The sequence below is a fragment of the Sinocyclocheilus anshuiensis genome, unplaced genomic scaffold (assembly GCF_001515605.1).
Source record: "Sinocyclocheilus anshuiensis isolate Anshui unplaced genomic scaffold, SAMN03320099.WGS_v1.1 scaffold152, whole genome shotgun sequence".
Lineage (NCBI taxonomy): Eukaryota > Metazoa > Chordata > Actinopteri > Cypriniformes > Cyprinidae > Sinocyclocheilus > Sinocyclocheilus anshuiensis.
This window is the reverse complement of record NW_015555781.1, coordinates 670,901-687,125: the sequence shown is the minus strand read 5'-3', so window position 1 is coordinate 687,125 and position 16,225 is coordinate 670,901.

The following is a 16,225-nucleotide window of genomic DNA, read 5'->3' as shown; positions in this document are numbered from 1 at the left end:
CTTCAATGCATTGCAATGAGACATTCTATTACATTATATTAACATTTTCTATTTATATAAATATATGAATAAATATAGATATTGATTTATCATGGTGCTATCATCTAAAAGCACCATGTTTTTTTGCGATGGTTGTCTTTGTCATGTCTATTGGATGGCGTCATCGGATACACGCACACAAACGAGAGCACTCACATGCCTCCTGCCTCCACATTTGGGCCGCGGATGTAAAAGGGAACTCTGATGTCAAACTCATAGGGCATGGATTTCCCCTTGACCAGTCCGAACTGACCGATGTGATATCCGTGGTCAGCTGTGTAGATCACATATGTGTTGTCCAGCTCTCCAGTGTCCACCAACATGTTGTATATCTACATTCAGAAAGAAGAAACATTACAATAGTAGAATAATTGATAAGGTACAATAGCTTCTTTTGTGGTTGCAGAAAAGCAAGACAAAAGCATCATGGGACATTCTGAAACTGATCCTTTACCAAAAAAAAAAAAAAAGAAAGAAAAAAAAGTAGCACTGGATGAGGTGGATATTTACCTACAATCCATTCTAACAAACTAAACTTGCAAATGTACTTTGTCAATGACAAATCAGCTCTTTATTGCATGTACAGCTTGTTATACCCATATATCCAAAATAGTATCAAAATATGGGGCTACTTTTTTGATGTGAGGCCTCTGCTATCTGATGAAAGGCTAGAAATACCCCTGTGTGAAGCAGTTTATGTTGGGACCTTTCTTGGGAAGGAACGTTAGAGACTGAATACCCCAGGACTAATGTATGGAACATAAACACTGTGTGTCACAGTAACATCTAGTCATAAACAGTATTCTACAGAACACATGATAAGAATTACAAAGAGCAGCTGACACCAGTGCAGAGCTTCAGGGTTGGGAAGTGGGAACAAGATATATATATATATATATATATATATACAGTGGGTTCTCCTTACACGCACATCAATGCTCCAATGAGCAAACCTCACACACTCGGACTCAAATGACAGCAAGTGGACCAGAACTTTCCTATTAACTTCGTATTGAAGGGTTAGTCCACCCAAAAATGAAGATTCTGTCATCATTTATTTACCCTTATGTTGCTCCAAGCTATTTTGATCTTTCTTTCTTCTGTGGAACACAAAAGATTTATGTGCAATAATAATGAATGTGGTATTCAGACTTCAAAAATTAAATGACGCAAAAGCAGCATAAAGTAGTCCATTCAACTTGTGTGCTAAACCTGAAAATGTGGTCTTGGACTCAAGACACATCTCAATTAATTCAACTCTGTTCATTAGAGAGCAGAGTTTTTCAGACAAGTCTGAATCATAGAGTACACAAATCATAAGGGTATGATTTTTTTTTTTTTTTTAAGCTTGAAAGGCTCTGTCCTCATTCATTACATGAAAAAGAACTAGTACAATTCTTCAAACCTTCTATTTTTTGTGTTTCACCAAGAAAGAAAGCATACAGGTTTGGAACAACATGAGGGTGATGACAGAATGTAATTTTTAGGTGAACTGCCATTTAAATCCAAACATACTGATTAGAATAAAAACTCTTGTATAGAAAACCATTATACGTCATAAGTGACATTACATAACACTGAATCTAAAATTTAATCTCATAACAAATCTAAATCCAGATTTAAAATACGAAATTCCTTCAAATTTTATGTAACAATTTTCTTTCAACAATAGCTAATGTAACATAACTCGAACCATAGACCTACATCAAGAAGAATGAGCTATAAAAGAGATTTCAGTACATATTTTTGATCTTGTCTCTCCTAATTTAAAGACCTGTATATGCAGTTAGTTCCTCTTCCATAGGTTTTCGATCTAAAGTAAGGACAAGGGTAAGCAAAAAGAAGCATGGGCTTACTCAGCACAAGGTTTAATTGAATGTGAAGGACCACCGCACTTGTGTTTGCTTATGTGTGCCCCCCTCCGTCTGTTCTCTCTCCTGCCATGTACTAATACCATCAGAGGCTTAACTAATACAGAAGTGCCCCCCTGAATCCAGTGACACCGCACTGCAGTAATCTATACTTCATTTCCTATCATGACTCCCCAAAGCCGGGCATTTGCAGGTCAAGTGGTCAGTCTTCGAGCCAAAGTGTCCACAGCTCCTTCCCTTTGATGTCTTTCATGACCAGTGATGTAACAAAGACCATGGTAGCCATGACCACCAGCAGAGCAAGAAAAAGAATGACCCCGGTTGCCATGGATGCAGTCTCCTGGTTCATTTGAAGGTCACTGGATCTCCTTCACTTCTCAGTACGCAATGCACAACTTAGCACATTTAAATCAATAAACTCAAGCTGTAGGAACTGACACTTACACCATTAGAGTTTCAAAGCCTCCTTCAATGCTTCCTGATAACAAGTGCAGTGGACCTTTATCATCACAGATAAATAAACCAAGTCTTACAGTTTACTCATTACAGAGATAGTCTCTCCTGAGCAAACTGAGGCTTATTGTGATGCTCGATGGTACAGTGGTGCTAGTTCATGGATCGCACCTGCTATATTTAATCATTCACACGATTATCAGACTTGACCTTGTGCTATTGAACGTAACAGCTGAATACCTATATTGTTAAGTGAAGCCCTGGGAGGGAGCAGTGAAATAACTAAATGTGGACATGTGTTTCAAATGTTGCTGATATGCTGCACAATGGCCTTGATCTTTTTTATCCCTCTTTTTTTACTCTGAACTTTAATGTTCGATATGTTGTTGGGAAAAAATTTTTTAAACTTGACATCTTCACAACTAAGTGACATCTTGATTAAAAGCTTAAAACTTTTAGGAGAACTGCATGTGAAGATGTAACACTGGTCTGTCATGTCCACTGGAAAAAAGGCAGGTGTATGTGAGTGATATCATATTCATCCATCCATCTGTTCATTCTCCAAACCAAACTATGTACGATCGCACGATGCTGGAGTCTATTCCATTGTCTCGGGTCAAAGGCAGGAAAACACACACAGATATACACACATTCACAGTGATTTTAAATCTCCAGTGAAGCACACTACACAGTACACAGTACAGTGAGTGGACCACGGTAGCCAGACCAGTCGGCAGAATTTGCTTGAGAGTTCCCGTAAATCAAAGTGCTGAAATAGGTGTGTTTATTAGGATAGTTGTCAAGGGCACTCAAAATATCAGGTCTGAACCCAGTGAAACTACTGTACTTCCCTATACGACTTCATTAAAAGTGCCATAAATTGTCCCCTGGTGTGAGGCGCAGGCTCAGATAAACCATCTTTCTTCTTTCCCTCTGACCTCTATAGCTCCTGGTCAGCCAGTTGTTGAGTAACTGTGGGAATGTTTGTAGGGAGACTTCCCACTTGGGATGTCCGAGTATGAGAAACACAAATTCCTCAAGGGTTGCTGGTCATGAGAGCTTGTGGGTACAGTGTTCTTGTATACAAGGGCTGGTCAGGACGTCAGCAACTCTCTCAGGCCCTGTGTGTCCAACCGCACAGAAAGAGTCCAGTTCATGGCATTTGCCCTCCCCACCACTCAGAAAGGCCCCTTAACCGCCCTGCTGCCACTGGCCCCAACAGCCTGAGGGAGGCAATCTAGCCTATGCACTCCACTACAGGAGGTGAGCAAGTGGAGCATTCTGATGGGTGCTGAGCAGCTGTTAAAATGTTATCTTAACATTTTTTCAAAATGCATAGAAACATAAAATTTCAACAACATGTGGCATTGTCTCAGTTGTTCCTCCTCCCCAGCTTAGATTCTGTGAACCTCACTGGGAGCATGTGTTTTTCTCTTTAACTCTTATGCCTTTATTGTTCCTTCTCAAGTATGTAATGGATTACATTCATTTGTATTGGTGTTTGTTCATGCAAGCATCGCTTTAACTACTGGATTATCCAAAACCCCTAATCCTAAATATTAAATTTAAGCATATAGTTCATCCCACATCACAGATGATACCTCAAATACAGCAGCTCGTTGAGGAGAGGTGTGCTATTATTATTATTATTATTTTTTTTTTTTAAGCGATCAGACTTAAAACGCCATGGACTTGTACTGAAGGAGGGACCTGGATATCAAGAGGCTTGAGGGTGGGCTCCTTTGACTCGGGCCAGTAAGCAACCAGCCAGAACACCCTAGCAACCATCTAGCAACTCGCTAAAAACCAGAGTGCATTAGTGCCCTCCCACTTTTTCAGCGGCGCTGGTTCCAGAAGTATTCTTTTCCATTAATTTTTCCCATAGGAATTTAAAAAATGGTTATAAGCCATGAAACAACCCAACCAGCTGCGAAGTGAATCAGCAAAATTAAAATCGAACATAAAGGCAAAGGTGCAAGACTGTGTACTTAACGGCTTTTGTGAGAGAAAGAACTAATCCCATGAACCACTGCAAATGACATAATCAAATTTAAAAATATGGCGAAATATAAAACTACCCATTTGAAGTTGTTGACTGTCTGTATATTTAGAAATAATATATTTTAAGTTTAAGTGGGTGGAGCTCAGCACTCATTTGGTGCGATTTGCTCACTGTGACTCTCTGATTGTTGGAATTTTCTGCACAGTATCATGAGTAATATAGTATAACCAGGAATTCTGCTGTTAAATACGATTATTTAAAACGTAAGTTGAAATAATACAAAGTGATGGCTCCAACAAAAGCATATACCTCCGATTAACAACCTCTGAGCTCACAGTAGGTCTTTAAAGGGGTCAGGACATGAGAAATCAAATTTGGCTTGATCTTTTGATATATAAGAGGTTTTGTACCATTAAAACATCCTGCAAATTTCATAGCTTAAAAAGTCCTCCTCATTATAAACAACGCATTTATTTAATCAAGCTCCAAAAACAGCTCGTTTAGAAATGGGGTGGCATGTGACATCACAAGCGCACAAACATTTGCATATACACTGCCTCCAGAGCAAGACATCGACAAATAGTTATATGTCTCACCATAGGCCCCGCCTACTGGTATTCAGTCGCTTAATGGCTTTTTTACGCCGAATGCGAGCGTCACGTCGCAAGAAACTATAATCACTGATGCTGTCTGCACTGGATACATTATACAGAAGCACATTCGGTTTCTGGAGTTCTCAATGCGCTCGAGTCTGCTGACAAATGGAAGAGTGAAAGAACGTTCGCTTATGACACATCCGGTTTAAACAGCTCATTCGTGTCTCTGTATAGACTTCAGAAGGATCTCAGCATCAGGAACACATGGATGGTTTATTTTAATGGCATCCTAGAAGGCGTCGGAGGAATGTATGTTTTTTTGGAGCATTTGACTCCAGATTGTTTTGTAAATGAGGCGCAGTGTAATAGAGAGCTCGTAAAGAAACTTTTATTGAAAGATGAAGCAGTACTAAAAGCAGCTGCATAAAATAATAATAAAAACTTGTCATGACCCCTTTAAAGGTTAATCAGTTATTGTTAAAAATCAATTTCCCTATGGAAAAAATGAATGTCAGTTTTACTTCTGGAACCCGACTGTTGAACTCTGTGAGTATGCCTTAGCAACCACATAACAACCCCCTGGCAACCACTCAGAACACTCTAGTAACCACATAGCAACGCTCTGTCCCCTCTCTGGCACAGCATTTGGTTAGATGATAACACTCTGTAAAACTGGAGGGAAATTATGACTCATTCAACTCAAGCTCTCATTTGCTGTCATTGCTTGCTTAAAATTATCTTGTTTCGCTCCCCTAATGTGCTCTTGCTGACAAACAGGAGCTTTAGCAAACAATTTTCTTTAATAGACCTGTTTACACACCACCATCTATCAAAAATAGGAGCTTTGTCAGAAAGGCAGCTCTCTGTGAAATTAATACAATGACTCCGAGCAATCTTCCATTAATAGCAAATTCAGATCAGGTAGAGTTGACTGGGCAAGATTACATTGTCACTCCATCCATCATGTTCAGACACGCTCAAGGTTACACTAATAGCTCTCTACTCAACGTCCTATCAGCATCCAGCAACCACAGAGCTGAGGTTAAACTTTAGTCTCACATAGCCAGAAGTTTCACTAATGGATGAAAGTCTCAGAGAGGCATCCATCAACTCCGACTGAGGCCACTCCTGTAACCTCTGTTAAACCTGTGATTCTGACAATCACACATGAAATTAGCTTGTATGTGTGCAAGTTTGGTTCTAATCAAAGGGGAGATGTTTGTTTGGTGCACCGCTTGCGGAAGATGAAGTCCAGCCGGGAGAGCAACTGGATCCAGATGACTGTTAATGTATAACACCAGCCTGCACTGTCCCTTTGCTCTTCTATAGCTGTCAGAAGGCACATCGGGGGATACAACCCCCAAATGGTCTCTTTCATTTCTCCCTATTGTTCCTCTCCTGTTTTTCGTGCCCTGCTCCTCCTGGTTCCACTCCTCTCTTTCATTACTGCACACATTGTAAACAGCAATTAATGATCCAGACACACTATTCAATGCAGCTGGAGGAACAAACAATGTATTAGAGTATACAGTGCGGTCCAAAAGTCTGAAAGCACTAGTGAAATAGAGAAAGTCATGTTTTTTTTCTCATTTTTAACAAAATGTATTCAGTGTGAATTAAAATTTAATTTAATATTTTGATTTATTTTGTTTCTTAATATTCATTGTGTTCCTCTGATTTTCAAAGTGATCTCATACTTTTGGACCCCACTGTAAATTTGATGGCAGTATAATAAGGCAAACAAAACTTTTTAGTTAGCAATTAAATGTGAGAAATAATGTTTTATTATCATTTCATTTTTCTATAAAAAAACAAAAGGTTTTAGTACAAATCATCATTTTATTTTATTCCCTGTTTTGCATTAATGACAGGAGCAGTAGTGTTTTCTTTTTAATCAAACAATTAAATATGTAAAATAAAGTGTAGAATTAACTATTTTTATTTCTCAATGGGGGTCTTTTAGGTGAGGAAGTCCCAGCAGGGATGATTCACCTAATGGGAAATGTTACAGAAAAACACATTAGATTCTCTGCTTGTCTGGAATCACTCCATGAAAAAGCAGGCCGCAGGCTAAAAGCTTTCCAGGGAAGCAAAAAAAGTGCCAAGGTCTGCCTCCACGGTTTATTTGCTTTCCCTGAAGCAGAGGTGCTATGACATCTCTGACATACTTTACAGCTGATTACAACCACAAACTGTCTCATACGCACACAAATGCACATAAGCAGATGACTTCACTGACTTACAGTATTGCTCATGAATCAGTTCTGCTTTGGCAAAGTAAAACTTGCTGTCTTCCAACAGCACAAAGAGAAAGCAAACGCAAAAAATGCTGCTTTGGCTCATTGCTCATCCCCGTCTGCTTCTTTTTAATTGTCCTAAACATGCAGCCATTTTAAAGGAGAGCCATTAAGGAAGATTATGAGCGTAAAGATGCTGCAAGATGAGTATAGTGTACATAAATATGACAGCACTTTCCCAGCAAACTGGAGGTTTCTACTAAACAACTTTGAAACACAGCATGGACTTGCACAAGAAGTGGATAATATTTAATAAGCAGGGGTCACACATGACTCTGGATCATGGCTGCTATGAGACTGTATTCATTACATGTAATCATGCAGTTATTTGTGCAAACTCTGGCTGTGTTCCAGCAGTAAGTGCTGCCGCATACGCTGCCAAAACATTCTGCATCACTTGGCGAGGAATCTTTCAACAATATGATTTAATTTCCCCCCTGCTTGCCATAAACAATAATGATGTCCAAATTCGGATTATGTTCACAATGCAGAGATAGACAAAAAATAGCCTGCTTCGGGATTCTTACAGCACAATGGAGAAAAACAATTTGCGAAGACTTCAAAATGTCTTTGAAGGTTTGCCGCCCGTCATTCACTGTAGGAAGAATTCTGTTGATGACAACAACAGAACTTTATGTTCCACCCTGAACGGTTTCATCTAGTCAGAGCAGACAGCATATTTAATGTGACTCAAACAAAAATAAAGCTGTGAGGCATGGAAGTACAGTCTGTTCCATACTTCAGTTTCTGTGTTAGATGTCGATCATTCAGCACACAAAACTTTGATACGTTTTCAAGGAATTTCCAGTGGAAAATAAGTTTCATTTTTGGAATTATTGAAACTGAATGACTTAAGCAACTGTACTGACGTTCCTCACAGCTTTACTTTCGTCCATATCCTATTGAATAAGGGTGGTTACTCTAAATAAAGGCTATGAAGCCTTATTTTTCAGACAAAAGTACAAATCCTGGACAACCCTGTTATTGTCAGGGATTCATCACAGTCACTTCAGTCACCATCCAGGATAATTACCCGATCACAGTCACCTGAGTTCTGATCCCCCGCACCTGCTGTCACCAATCAAGCCACACTACAAATACACACACAGCACAGTCACTCACTGTCCGGTCTACCGTTCACTCCTACGAACTTCTCTGGACTCTCTCTGCCAAATTCTCCTAGAACGAATTACCTGCTGTTCCTCCCGCGATCCTCCAACGACTCCTTGGAAATTGTTCCACGATCTCCAACGTAACCGGCATCCGATCCTCACCATCAGAACTCAGATAAGCACCCTGGAACCATTCACTGTGTTGACACTCACCTGCCTTTAACACACCTATTCCAGTCATCCCTTACCCGGGATGACAGTCTGGCCCCGTTGCTTCTAGAGGACTTCCATCGCACCCATCCTGGTCGCCCCGCACCCAGAAGCCTTGGCCGCCCCTGCCGCCGCTCGAGGGCATCAGGAGCCGCCCCTGGAGGGGGGGGGTAATGTCAGGGATAGATTTGCACTTACCTGTTGTGTCTGGCCTTGCTTTGTGACAGTTATCATGATTTTTTATTATTGAAAGATTAATATTTTTAGAAATACAGGCATTCCATTTTCTTTCTAATTAGCACCTTGCAGATATAATGACCGTTAACACTATGATAAATCATAATAAATTGTAAAATGGTCGACCTTGTTTAAGGTCTTCTCATTATACCAACAAATATTTTTGGGATATTTAGATGGCACAATGACAAAGATGCTTTTACATCACTATTTAAAAAGGCATTTCAGATCAAATCATCCATATTTTCTGGTCTGGTCTTTCTATGCTTTCATCATTCTAACAGAAAACAGGCACTACAGGGTGGATGCAATAATTTTGCTAACAAGTAACAATCAATGACATAGGAATGCTGTGTAGTCATAGTTATGATGTGCGTCTATGCTACTCCCTTCTGTCGACTGATACAGTAAGTACTACCAACTCTGTTGAAAGCAAGTCTCCATCGGGAAATCAGAGATGTTGCTTCATGCTGAGCAACTCAAGATAGTCAGAAACAAATGTTACAATGATCATAACATCATGTACCAAAAACAGCAAGGACCAGGTCATGAACTGTCACTGTCCTAACCCTCTTTCAAACAGAAATGAAAATTATGGTTTTCCAGTTTTAAATCTAACATCAACTTGTTTGAAATGTTGGTTTTAAGACTGGAATACCAAGTCTTACCATACCATACCATACCATACATCAAATCTGAACTGATTTCAAAAAGACTAGGACTTGTACACTTGACATAAATACATACTGTAAATGCATAAATGTAAATGGTTAGAGAGAAAAACTTGGCATCACACATGAAATGACTGAAGCTCACACAATAGCAGACTTTAAAGTTGTTACGAACACAACAAACCCACACAGAAACTTGCGTCTTGTTGCTGGGAAATGGAAGACAAGTGAATAAAGTCTATTCTAAAATCATCTGAAAATAGCAAACGTTTAATGTCGTTTAAAGTCTGTGACCATTATACCCTACACTATTTTCTGTCAAATCTGTCAACTCAAATCTGCAGACTGGCTCCGATCTTCAGCAACTAGCATAGCACAGCAACTTGTCCAGAGTGTAAATTGTTGCAAAATTCTGGGCAAAAGTCATTCCAGTCTTTTAGTTGGGACAGTGTGAACCATTTTTTTCTATAATAACCTCTCCCAAGATTCCACAGGGAAAAAGTTCAGCTTCACTCAAGCTGTCTTAATAAGTTAACATTAAATAATGACCAAGATAATGTTCACCTCATGCATATACTTCTCCAACCACCGTCTTTTATGAAAGTGTATAAAATTTTGCTAGCAGCCTATGTGCGGATTGTGGCAAGGCAGCTTTGCCGGTGCTTGCCAGAACATGCATGCATTCTAGTGCATCCCCGGTGGGTGGTCCACCCTGCCCAGGGGGAAAACTCCTATTAATCACTGAATATGTGGGCTTTAATCAAATCCCCTTCCTGAGAGGATCCAATTAGGGGCAGGAGATCACTGCCTTCTGCAATCTAACAAACAGCATGCATCCTGCACTCTGGCATCGCTGCAACACTGTCTGATGTAGGCCACAAATATGACAGGGCACACAAAGAGCTCCTTGTGTGGGGCCGAGAGGAATGCTCAACTTACTCTGTGTCTGTTTTCGGAGCTTGTTCTTATCTGATGCGCTGTGAGGAGAGGTTCAGGCTGTGCCATTGTTCCAGCTCTAAAACAGGCTGACTGTGCCTGGTTGAAAGGGGACACTTTGGCTCCAGGGATGAGTGCACACCGCTGCCTCACTGATACAGTATCACACACAGCCAGACTGATGGCAAGTCTCAAAACACATTGTAATGCAGACAAACTACACATCAATGAAGGGCTGTGTAAATACTTCTGTATACAGTGTATAAAATATACTGCATAAACTTTATAAGTTAAATATACAAATTACTTTTTACATATATTATATATTATACAATTCCGTTTAAAATACTTTTCAACAAGGATGCATTAAACTGATGAGAAGTAATAGTAAAGACATTTATGTTACAAAGGTTTTCTATTTCAAATAAACTTTCTATTCATCAAAGAAGCCTGACAAAATAATGTATCCTGGTTTCCACAAAAATATTAAGCAGCACAACTGTTTTTAACTTTAAATTAAGAAAATAAGAGCAGCAAATCAGCATATTAGGATGATTTCTGAAGGATCACGTGACACTGAAGACTGGAGTAATGATGCCTCAGCTTTGCATCATAGGAATAAATTACATTTTAAAATATAATAGAAAAATGTTATATTAAAGCTTAATAATATTTCACAATATTGCTGTTTTTTACTGAATTTTTATCAAATAAATACAGCCTTGGTGAGCATACTAAAAAAATAAACAATAATAAAAAAAAAACATTACAACATGTTTTGACCCCAAGCATTTGAATGGCAATGTATGTATGTATATATATCTGTATATATGTAGTTTGTGTAAATTTATTTAGAAATATATAATATAGAATTAAAATATATCAGATAAAATCTATAAATGTATGATTTAAAATAAATTGTATATTATATATATATATATATATACACACACACACACAACAAACAAATATTTGAACAAATATGTGTCTCTAATTGTATTTAACTGCTTGATTATTTATTTAAAGTCATTATTTATTTATTTATTGAATTCAACATATCACCCTCCACAGGTGTCTTTAAATGATTTCAGTCATCATGTCACATACAAGATTTACATGACCGAAAAAAAAAAAAATCATGGCTCCTATAACTGTAGTACAACACTAAACAAACCCAGCACCAGACAATCAAGAGTGACAACAAAGACTGCAAAAACAAAAAAGACACATTGCAATATTGAGAAACCGAGAACAAAGGGACGTTTGGTTATCACAAGATATCAGCAGCACTAGAACTGTTTGCTGCTCAGACGATGTTGCCTTTTTCAGAGGTTACAGTGTGGACAAAATCAGAACTCCATTCTTGAGACTCGTTCTTGGCAGCGATAGGCACTTGATGAGTGGAGGGAAAAACAGAGACTCCCTTAATGATCCTCTCCCTCTCTATGGGCCCCACCTCAGCTATGACCTCACAGTACTGGAGACCCTCTGTCTTGGTGGAGCTTACAGAAGTTTTTCTAGGGTCTTGTGGGTGGTTGTCAGGATGTTGCTGAGTGGCTTTTGGTGTGTTGCTATATGGTTGCTTACTGCCCCAAATCAAGAGTCCAACTTTTATCATCCGCAGAGTAAAAATTGTAACATTGATCAGAGCATCTTCAACAAACCACATGATAAAATTAAATATTAAAAAATTTCATAAAAAATGAAATATTATCAAAACAATTAGATGTAGCTGAACAGGTGTTAGTCTTTCAATTTAATTACTTGTTGTGCCGAGCTGAAAGTCGGTTAGGACAACTGTCTGTTACGTTTTAAAAAAGGGTTTTGAGAAATGGGTCCTAGCAATTGCAAAAAAACTGTAATACTTTTTTTGTGTTTGGCATTTGTTCAATTCCATAACCTTACATATATGCAACCAAAGTAGAGCATTGACAAGCAGCATAATGAACCTCAGGAGCTATTGTTCCTGTCAATCATGAACTGCTATGGTGGACAAAAATAATAATATAGAGGAAGTAAGAATCTGATTTGGGCATTGGTCCAAATTCAAAAAGCTCTCAGTAATTCAGAGCTTTAACTGTTCTTTTATAAAATATGCCGTGCACATGGACTGCAGCCAGTTCTGCAAACTCAACATGAAATCAGCCTGGTTCCCAAAAAGAAAACAAGGTTTAGGACTAATCTCTACAGAGAGCGAAGAGTGTACGGCTAACAAAACTCTTTTATGGGCTGAGGGTTAAGCCATCTGCTAGTTTGTTTGTTCCTGAGGGTCAGGCCGAGTGGATAATCCAGCTGTAGGGTGTATAAAGCACATACATATAAGTGTGTGTTTGTGCTTAAGATTGGATTGGTTGGTCTTGTTTGTCACAATTGTGTGTCTGATAGTGTCTGTGTGAAAATCTGCAAGTGTGTATGGGTTTACGTAACTATACTTTATGGGAAAAGTAGTCTGCAGAAGTTCTCTAAATCTGACAAGAACCTGCGGATGTTTATTGTTTAGAAAAAAAGAACGATCAAAAGTTTGGGGTAAAAGTTTTAAATGTTTTTGAAAAATAAATAAATAATTTAAACAAAAATATATTTAAAACCATAATACTGTGATCTGTTCACGGGAAACTTGAACCCCCCTCAAATGCTGTAGCTCGTTCGTGTGGGTAACATAATGTTGAGAAGACGCTGTGGAAGTAAATTCAATTTATTTTCACTTCCAAAGGATGAGGCTGTGAAGAATCAGTGGTAAAATTCATCTTTACTACAAAACCCCAGCAGTATAATCCCAAACTTCTGCTGTGTTCCTGTCATTTCACTGACGACTGCTTCCCCAATCTCTGTGAGTTCAACGCGGGATTCGTAAAACGGTTCTGCTAATCAGCTATTGTCTAGAAATGTGTCCATTAATATAGAATGTCTGTCGTTTTTATTACTTGGAGTCATGATAAAGGATGGAGCAATACATTGGTTTAGAAACTGCAGTGATTTATCAGTGCTCCATGTCTGTGTTCGGCTAACGTATATGTAAGGAATAATTAACGACGGGCCGTTGAATTATTAGAAAAATAATGCACACCCGAGGTGGTGATGTTTTCTAATAATTCAACGGCCCGGAGTCAATTATTCCGCTTATACTACGGTTACCACACCTCAAGACATCGATCAGATGATATATTTAAAGGGATTCGTCCGGTTTTTGTACTTAAATCGCTATTGTGAGTAGGATTATTTCTTCCGCATCTCATCCAATGCCTCTTTTGCTAGTTCCAAAACGTCATTTTAAAGCTGGTAATGGAGGCTTGAGCCGTTGATAGCATTCTAATGCAGTTATTAATGAAGTTATTAGAAAGAGAGTGAGAGAGACAGAGACACACAGAGAAAGAAAGAGAGAGAGAGAGATCTTGTGTGAATTAGGCTACCTCTGTGCGTCCCTCAAAAGTGTTCTGCAGCAGCGTCTCTAAACAGCGCTGTTATTACCTCGCTAGTGAGAAATGTCATGTGTAGCCTTTAAGTTGCTACACTATATAGGCTAACTGATAAAATCGTCAGGGCAGCGCTGACAACACCTTTTTGTGCAAACTGCGTGACCGTAGTGTGCGTGTGCGAGCACGTGTGATTGCAGTAATTCCTGTGTGCTGTATAGGTACTGTATGCTAATTTCCGTTATTACAGTTAACTATGTGAAGTGATATGGAACTGTAATTCTGTCAAGAGAGCTGCCTGGAACTACGTTCGCCGTGCGTTTCCCTGAAAATAATTGCACACCTCAGAACGTTCGTCAGCCAATCAGATTCAAGCATTCAATGGCCCCGTAGTATACGCCATTATTGTTTGGGTCTTTATTACCAAGCTGTGGGTCCGGTTCGCTAACATAAGTGTAAAACAGCCTTTTCCCCTCTGATTCTTAATTTTTTAGAACAGAGCGGAGCAGTATCATTATTATCGATGCCATCTTCTCTGTCTACATGTACTCTCTCCAGTTATTGATAAGCCGTAATCCAGTACTGGTGATGGGCGTATTCTTTCCGACTTGTAGACCAATCACAACTGACTGGGTCATCGGACCAATCAGAGCAGAGTAGCCTCACGCAAAGGAGGAGTTTGGAAAGATGAATCTTCGAGCAAATAGTTTGAGAGTCGTTGAGAATAAGGTAAATTTAAATGCATATTATAAGAAAATGAATGTGTTGTTTGACCTTGCATGCATGTAAACCTGTTGTTGGGGACTCCCAAAATCAAACTATGAACCTTTCAAACAGCATAATAGGGCCACTTTAAAGAAATATTTGTAACCTTTAAAATAGTTGATGTTTTATGGTTAATCATTAGTAATTATATTTTCCTTTGTATTTAAACAATGGAAGTCTATAGTGTGTCTGTAAGTAGCTATGTAAATGTGTGTAGGTGTGTGTGTGGGGGTTTGGGGTAGAGCCAAATTCTACTGATATTGACAGCTCTCTTTGAACACACCCACCAAAATAACAATAGAGATTAGCAGGACTTCATTGCAGAAGAGGCCCATGCAAGGGCTTCAGCACATACAGGCCACATAGCATGAGGACAACCTGATCACAATACAAACATCTCAAACCTTTACAAGATTAAGTAAGATTAAGCTAAGATCTTAGGCATGATCACTCTTTGTTCAACAGGCTGAAAATCAGACTATTATATTTAAAAACTCTTTACAAGTTCCACATTCATATGATGTTATAGACCACTTCTAGCACAGCTCTTATAAAAGACCCTTAAAGGGACAGTACACTCAAAATTGATTCATTATTTACTTTTCCTCATGTTGTTCCAAACCCATCTGATATATGAAGACTTCAGATACAAAAGCCTAAGTGCCATCTGAAATTTTCATCTAAAATGAGCATTTTTATCAGGCTCTTATATTTATGTTCATATATTTATACCATGAATACTCGATTCTGATTGGCTGGCAGGTATGAATTAAAACCGTTTATTACACGGCTCTGTGGAATACTTGTTTCTGATTGGTCAGTCGTGACATTCCAAGGTATGTTATCCCTCGATAACAACCGGTAAAAGCTGAAAACACAAGCTCATCCGGGTAACTGAAGTCGACGCTAAATGCTTGCTAGGAACAGTTTTTCTTTGTGGAAGCTTTGCGTTTGGTTAGCTAATAAAATATTAAAACTCGATTCAATATTATGTGTACAATTATTTAATTATGGCATCCTGGTATCACGGACTCGCTCTCTCGTTTCATACAAATGCAACTGCTGCCGTTTTGTGACGATTGTTTTGTACGCTGTAATGGATTATGAGATAACTAACAAACGGGTAAGATTTTAAAACAGTTTTGTCTTCAATCAATATCTTTTATCGCCTTAATTATTTATGCGGTGAAATGTTGTATAATAAGTGGTACAGTGCCTTCCGAAAGTATTCATACCCCTTCATTTTTTCACATTTTGTTATGTTGCTGCCTTATGTTAAACTGCTTTAAATTACTTTTTTTCCACATCAATCTACACTCCAAACACCATAATTGTAAAGCAAAAAACAGGTTTTTAACATCTTTGCAAATGTATTAAAAATAAAAAACTAAAATGATTCCATTGCATAAGTATTCATACCCTTATCTGGGACAGTTGAAATTTAGCTCAGGAGCATTCATATTGCTTGTAGATGTTACTACACTTCAAGTGAAGTTAACCTGTGGCAAATTCAATTGAATGGGTATGATTTTAAAAGGCACACACGCCTTAATAAAAGGTCTAACAGCTGATAATGCATATCAGAGCAAAAATCAAGCACTGAGGTCAAAAGAACTGCCTGTA